Below are 8261 nucleotides of genomic sequence, written 5' to 3' on the forward strand. Positions count from 1 at the left end.
CGGTGATCCAACCATGCTGCGCCTCAGTTTTCTCACCTAAACCCAGAATAATAGACCCCCACCTCACATAGCTGTTGCCAAGGTTGAAGGAGACTTTTTTTGGAGGGTGTTGGGGATTGAAATCAGGCATTCAGCCACTGAGCCACATCCCCAGCCCTACTTTGTATTTTATTTAGAGTCAGGGTCTCACTGAGTTGCTTGGTACCTCACTAAATTGCTGAGGCTGGCTTTGAACTCTCTTCCTGCCTCAGCCTCCCCAGAGCTGCTGGGATTATAGGTGTGTGCTACCGTGTCCTGCCCAAGGAGTCTATTAGTCAAATGCTAATGTTGATGAAGAATGTTGTGAGTGAAAGTTGCAAGTCTCAGTGGATGTGGATATGTTCCACTCCTCCCTGATCTGAGCACGCAGTATGTAGTGCAATGCCATGGCATGGGATCCCTGAAGTGTCCTTCTAGGTCCTTTGTGATGCAAGAGATCCAAGGAGCTGTTTCCTCAGATAACAGCTCAAATGACTGGAGAACTGAGCTGCGGAGCACAGGTCTGGAGATGGGTTCAGAGTAGGGCAGGTCCCTGGCCACAGTTCCCAGCCATCCGCGGCTCTGTGGGTAGGTAGGCTCTCTCTCCCCTGCAGGTGGAGAACCCTGTCATCTTTAGCTCTGGGGCCTATACCACTGGTGGCCGGTAGGTGGCATCAGTTGCACACCACCCCCACTGGCTTTGCCGCTAGGAACTTCTCAAAAGGGAAAGATCTATTTCTAATCCAGCAGGGGCTTTATGGCAATGCTTAATCACATGGCAAGGAGCACGCAACAACTACTGGTATTTCTGTAAACACGCATGCTAAGAAGCAGCTGCCAGTCGGGGAGGAGGACAGAGGAGGTTCAGCAAGGTCTCCTGAGGACAACCTATATAAGGAAAGCCCTTCGGGTTTTTAAATCCAAGAGCTTTTTAACCTTTGTGACTCATTGAAAGCAATGTTGAGAACCTGGAAGGACAGGGAACATATACTTTATGGATAGCAACCTGGTTCCAGGACCACCCTGTCTCTCTCCCCTTCCCCTGAATGTCAGATTTTGTAAGGAGCCTCACTGGGCCTGCCTTCCACCCCCACCTCCTGCCGCCCCTGGGTAGGGTTGCAGCCCAGAGTGCACCCCCACCAACCTTTGCTTATTTTCTTAATTTTTTTTTGTCCTGGCAAGTTGCCCGAGTTTGTCCTTTCTCTGGAGGAAAGTTTATTTGAATCTCATTCTACCATTAATAAAATTGGCACCAGATGGCTATGAAGCCACAGAAGAGATGCTTCACTGCAAAACAAAAGTGCAGTCCGCTCAGCCACAGGGTGGTGAGGAGTTTAATGTATGTGGACACTTTTATTAAAAAATTAATCATGGTTAAATATGCAGATCACAAAACTGACCATTTCTAAGGGTAGAGTTCAGTGGCATTAGGTACACTCACATTGTTGTGCAAACACCAGAACAGTTTTCATGTCACAAAACGGAAGCTCTGTATCCATGGTGCGACTTCCCATTCTCCAAGCCACTAGCGACCACCACTCTAGTTTCTATGAATTCCAGTCCTTGAGTTTCACGTATAAATGGAATCATACAATACATGTATTTTTGTGACTGGGCTATTTAGTTTAGCACAATGGCCTAAGGTTCAGCCATGTTAAAGACTGTTTCAGAATTTCCTTTTTTCCCCGTTAAATAATATTCCATTGTCTGTGATGCTTAATTTTGTGTCAGCTTCACTGGACTCAAGGTTGCCCAGATAGCTGGTAAAATATTATTTCTGGGTGTGCCCATGACAATGTTTCTGGAAGAAATCAGCATTTGAATCAGTGGACTCGGGAAAGAAGACTTGCCTTCACCAACATGGGCGGGCATCACCCACTGCGTTAAGGGCCCACATAATTCAAAACAGGGGGAAGAAGGGTAGATTCTCTTTCTTCTTGAGCTGGAGTGTCCATCTTCTGTCCACCTAGGGCATTGGTGCTTAAGATTTTCAGGCTCCTGGATACAAGCCCGCCTGCCCCGCCCTGCCTCCAGGTTCTCAGACCATCTTCTTAGTGGGAGCTACATGGATTCATGGGAATTTCCTGGCCACTGCTTTGAACAGTACGTGGCTTCTTTGTAACCACAGTTTCCCTAATCCTGGTCTGTTGGCAGCTGACTCAAGCTCAGCTGGGGCAGGAGATTTAGAAAGCAGCCTAATTGTATCTGCAGGTGTGGGACTGAGGAAAGCCGGGAGGCATAATGCCCACTCTGCTTGCCACAGCAGAGGGAGCCCAGGCTAAATGGACCTCTGTGACTTGCAAGCTCTGGCCCCTGCACATCCTGTTCCCAGCTGAAGTCTTTCCCCTTGCAACAGTGCTTACCCTGTTAGTTAACCAAGAGCAGGACAGAGGGGCCAGATAACATGGATTTCAGTGAAGGGCACAGATTGTGGGAGGAGGGAGGAGCAGATATTGGGCCAGGTGGTGGACAAGGAGCCCTGGGAAATACGAAAGTTTTACATTCTTTGTTGATTCAGGCATTAACCTTCTTTTTTTTTCTGTAAATTCACTGGAGTTTGGTTGCAAAGGCCCAGCACCTTCTTGTGGCTTTCAAAACTGGGCATGTGGGCAGCGCTGGCAGAGACTGAGGGCCGTGGCTGGACATGCCCCTGCAGTCCTTCCATGCCTGGCGGCTGCACCCTTTAATCTGGGGGCCACTGTGGTATTGTTGGTATTATTCAGGGTTTTGACTTCAAGAGAACCTGTGAGGCTTTCTTTGCTATTTCACAGAAATTGGTACCAACAGCTGGTGAAAAGTGGGAGTACTGGTTCTCCTATGTTTGCCCAATACCTTCCAGTGAGCCGGGTACTGGGCAGAGAGTGCGGTCAGTTTGCTGGTCTGCAAACACCCACATGGGCGCCTCTCACTCTTGCTCAAGAATTTTCCCAGGCTCTATGCATGTGTGCAATTCGTAAGAATAACAAATCCAACGTGGTTGTTTGTCCCCTAAGTAAGGAGAAGCTTCGTGGTTTGTTTTCTAGTGGGAAAGAAAAGAGGATTTGAGTTCTTTAGAACTTGGCCAAACCTATGGATGTGTCTGAGCACTGACATTTGCTGAACAACTATCACTTGGTCTCTGGGAGAATTGGTCTCAGGACCCTTATATAAAATGGTATAGTATTCACACATCTTCTCAGACTTTAAATCACTTCTAAATGACTTATGATACCTAATATAATGTAAAAAGCTATAGAAGTAGTTATTATACCAAAATTTAAAATTAACATTATTTTTATTGTTGTATTTTTTTAAAGTTTTTTTCTTTAGATTTTTTTTGTAGTGGTAGATGGACACCACACCTTTATTTTATTTATTTTCATATGCGGTGCTAAGGATCAAACCCAGAGCCTCACACATGCTAGGTGAGCGCTCCGCCACTGAGCCACAACTCCAGCCCTTGTTGTATTTTTTTAAAATTTATTTTTTAATATTTTCTGTCCAAGGTTGGTTGACTCTTGAGGCTGTAAAACCTGCAGATATGGAGGGTCACTGATTCCCAGCTCTCTGGCTTTCTGGGGAGTTGTCTTAACACTTTAAATTACTCCCTGAGGCAGGTGCTCATGGCACAACCTCCTTTGGATAATTCACTTATTTCTGGTGAATTTCTAAAGTGAACTTTGGCATTGAATATAGCTTTTAGCATAGTGGCTACTGAGATATGGAGTGCTCTGTCCCCCATGGTCCCCTAAAGCCCTGGGCCCCAGCAACTAGGGACTGGTTTTCTATCACTATAGTTTTGCTCCTTTTCTAGAATTTCACATCAGTGGAGTCAAACTATGTCCTCTCTTCCGTGCTGGGCTTCTTTCACTGAGCATAACATTTCTGACTTGTCCATGTCATTATGTATCGGCGGGGGGGGGGGGGGAACCCCTTTTGTTGTTAAGGATGGTGGGGGCATAGGGTGGGCTGGGATTTGGTTTTCCATTTACCAGTTGGTGGATATTTGAACTGTTTCCAGTTTGGGGCAATTTTGAATACGGCTGCTATTAACATTCCTGTGCCGGTCTTTGTGTGGACTTCTGTCTCTTGATAAAACACCCAGGGCTGGGCTTGCTGGGCCCTAACATAGGTGTATGTTTAAACATCAGAGAACTGCGCAGCTGGCTCCCACGGTGGCTTACCATTCTGTATCCGAAGTGGACCCTCTCAGCCCAGGAGTGTGATGGGCCTTCCGGAAACCCACGGCTGTCCATCTGTCAGTGATTTTTGGGTAATTTTATTGGAAGCCACATGTAATTAAGTGACCTGACTTTGGGGAAAGATGATGAGGTGTGCTGGACAGGATGACCCAGGTTTTGAACTCCAGGCTGTATAATCATGCTCACTGTCTCTTCCTGACGAAAATGCAAGTGCTAGTCAGGTCTCCCAGTGTCCTTTGAGTCCTCACCTGTAGGTTTCAAGTTCATCCTGTGTTGAGATGATGCCTGAAGGCAACAGGCAAGAGCACCATGGTGGTCAGGTAGGGACATGATTAATCACGGAGACGTTGATGGCATGCGGAACTGCTTGTTCCCTGACCTTTCTCCCATGCTGTTAAGGGGCAAGCAGGGTCAAGTTTAAACCCAAGATGACAAGTGTCTGGGGCTAGGGAAGGTTTCTGCTGAGTGCTTGACTTGGGGTCACTGGCCCTGTGTCTCATATCTCGTGAAAACTGACTCCCAATTAAAAATCAAGTTATGGGGGCAAAACACCTGTTGACTTAGCCTTGGGCTGAAAATTCTCAAAAGGTTTTTAGAATGGACATCCTGGTTCTTGGCAACTTCTGGGTCACTGTGTTTTACCTTGAAAGTCTATTGCTCATACCTTCTTGGTACCTTTCAAAATGAAAAATGGTCACTTCCCTGGAATCCCCCACCCTCTCCTTGGGGAGCCCGTGTTATCTGCATGAGCTTATGAAGTTCATGGCGAGCATGCACTCATGTCCCTGGGTTCCACTGAACCCCCAGATCACACGATTTGTGGGATTAGACAATGTTTCTTAATTATCACTAGGCCCAGGATCAAGTTTAGGTGAGCTTCACTCCATCTGGCGCAGATTTTGTTGGGGCAGGTGGTGTCTCTAGTTTTTTATTCAGAGATAAATGACACGACACTAGAAAATGTCACTTCATCAGCTTACATCCTTTGGGACAGTCTGGGAATGCTATTTTGGTGTCAGAAGATCCCTGGAGGCCCTGCACCATCTGGACTGGGGGTAGTGGGAAGCTGTGTCCTGTACACAGCCCCTGCCTCCAGGTGCCAGGTCTCCCTGGGGTCAGCTTCTCCTGTCGCCCCCACTGCTCTCAGCAGCAAGGTCCTGCTGGCCTCTCTGTGCTCTGGCGCCTCAGCCTCTCCTAAAATCCAGCTTCTGAAATCTCTCCCAAACCCAGCCTGTGCAGTGTTACCTGATCTGCTCTAACTGCAGCAGTCCTGGGATAATCCAGGAGCGCCAGAGGTGGGGGACACACGCCCTGGATTACACAATATGGAACATGTTGGAAGTGATGGTGTTTTCCTGCTTTAAAATATGTAGGTTTGAAGGAGCTGGGGAACTGTGTGGCTTAGTGACTGTGATTGTGGGAGAAGCATTCCTTCCATCTTGAGACTCACTGTACAGGATATGCATTTAAACTGATTTACAGCCAGAGGAAGGAGCTTCCATCCAAGGGGGGTGCTGCTTTGGTGGGAGCGGTGCTCACAGGTCTGTCAGATGGCCCCAGAGGGCTGCATTGTCATCTCTTCCAGCTTCAAATGGCCACAGAGGGTGAAAAGAGTCCTAATGTGGGACATAAAGCCCATGCTTTTCTTCCCATGAGAAGCAGCAGGAGGTGCTGGCCCAGTGCAGATGGTCAGAAAGAGACTGCTACTCTGATGGCAGACTTCTGGGCACTGGCTACAAACAGAAGACCATGGCTTTGGTCACCCAGGGTACCACGATGGGCTCTTCATTTTGCCCAGGCAGCTCTCCTTGGCACTCTACACACGTCTGCCTCATGCCCACTCTGTGTTGGGAACCATGCCCCACATGAGGGAAGCCAGGCCACAGAGCTGCAGTCCCCTGCCCTGTCAAAGGACACCAGGGGACAGGTGCCCAGCTTGGCTCCTGGTGGAGGTCAGAAGCTTGGCTGGCCAAGGCAGAGCTCCCACAGACGCACCTATAGGTGGGATGACAGCTTGTTAATGGGGTGAGTGGACTGGGCCAGCCTCGGACAACTTAGTGTGTAGGCTGATGGAGGCCGGGTGGACCTTCCTCCACAGGCAGAGGGGACCCATACACACTGGCCATGGGAGGTGAGGAGCCTGGTGCTGTGTGGGGCAGGCTCCCATGAGGAGAGCTGTGGCTGGTCCTGCTTCTTTCCTTTGATTAAGTGTCTTTGTGCCCTCAGGGAAATAGGTAAGAGCAAAGAACTGTTTTTTTTTTTTTTTTGGTACCAGGGATTGAACCCAGTGACACTCAAATACTGAGCCACCTCCTCAGTCCCTTTTTAAAAAAATTTTGTTTTAATTAGTTATATATAACAGTAGAATTTATTTATGCACTTTGATATATCATACATAGATAGGATATAATTTCTCATTTTTTTGAGTGTACATGCAGTCACATATATATACATACAGTAATAATGTCTGTTTTGTCTTGCTATCCTTCCTATCCCCACATCCCCTCCTCTCCCCTCCCTCCACTTCCCTCTACCTAATCTAAGGTAACGTTATTTTTCTCTAATGCTCCACCCCCTTATTGTGAATTAGTATCCATATATTAGAGGAAAACATTCAGACTTTGGTTTTTTTGGGGGGGATTAGCTTATTTCGCTTAGCATGATATTCTCTATTCATTTACTGGCAAATGCCATAATTTCATTCTTCTGTAAAGCTGGGTAATATTCCTTTGAATATATAAACTACATTTTCTTTATCCATTTATCTATTGAAGGACACCTAGTTTGGTTCCATAGTTTAGCTATTGAGCTGCTATAAACATTGATGTGGCTGTGTCACTATAGTATGCTGATTTTAAATCCTTTGGGTATAAACCAAGGAGTGGGATAGCTGAGTCAAATGGTGGTTCCATTCCAACTTTTCTGAGGAATCTCCATGCTGCTTTCCATAGTGCTCCTCAGCCCTTTTTAATTTTTAATTTTGAGACAGGGTCTTACTAAGTTACCTAGGGTCTCACTAAGTTGCTGAGGCTGGCTTTGAACTCATGATCCTCCTGCCTCAGCCTCCTGAGCTACTGGTATTGCAGAAATGTATCACCATTAAAAAAATAAATAAATAAAATTTATTTAATTTTTTAAATAAATAAGCATGTGTGTGTATTTATTTATTTTATATCTTTTATTTATTTATTTTTATGTGGTGCTGAGGATTGAACCCAGTGTCTCATGCATGCAAGACAAGCGCTCAACCACTGAGCTACAACCCCATCCCCCTGGTATATGTTTTTTAAAAAAATTTTAAAATTTATTCTTTTTCATTATATATGACAGTAGAATGCCGATCTAGGTTTTGATAATCCCCAGGACTTAGAACAGTGCTGGCATTTGGAAGCAGATCATAAAGTATTTGTTAAATAAATTGAGTAGATTCTTCTTTGTGCTATTGGAGGCCCTGGCATGCAAGGACATTGGATACCAGTCTGAAATCTAGGTATGGCATGACAGGGGCCTGGAGTAGAGGGGCCAACTCAGGGATGGAGGACAGAGTGAACCAGACAGAGACCTCTGGCTCAGATGTGACTGCAGAGAGCTGCTGTGCTTTGGCTGACTGGGGCTGTGCATCAGGCTCAGGATCTGAATTGAACCTAAGTTTTTGGATGCCTCCTGGAGTCTGGTCCACTCCCATGCCAGTCCCTGTTGCAGGATCTGAGACCCTGCCCGGCTCTCTCTCTGAAGCCTTCTAGGTGGCTAAGCCTGAGGATACAGACTGAACTTCAGAGAAAAAAATTAAATGCTCTTGTTAAAGCTAACCAGGGAAGACCAAGTTTAACTGTGATGATAAAATGTGAAGAACTGGAAAGAGATCAGATGGTGTCTGGGCGTTTGAGTTTCTTTGAATTTTGTACAAGGCCATTTGAAGTAAGTGATTTTGTATTATGTGTAGTTGTTAATACAGAAGTCATTTTCACAAAGGTGTGGAGCTGTGTGCTAATCTGCTGGTAGGCTTGGTGGGAGCCACCTGAATCAATAGCCTAAGAAGTATTCAAAAAGATTACTTAAGGG

This window comes from Callospermophilus lateralis, chromosome 14 (assembly GCF_048772815.1).
Source record: "Callospermophilus lateralis isolate mCalLat2 chromosome 14, mCalLat2.hap1, whole genome shotgun sequence".
Taxonomy (NCBI): domain Eukaryota; kingdom Metazoa; phylum Chordata; class Mammalia; order Rodentia; family Sciuridae; genus Callospermophilus; species Callospermophilus lateralis.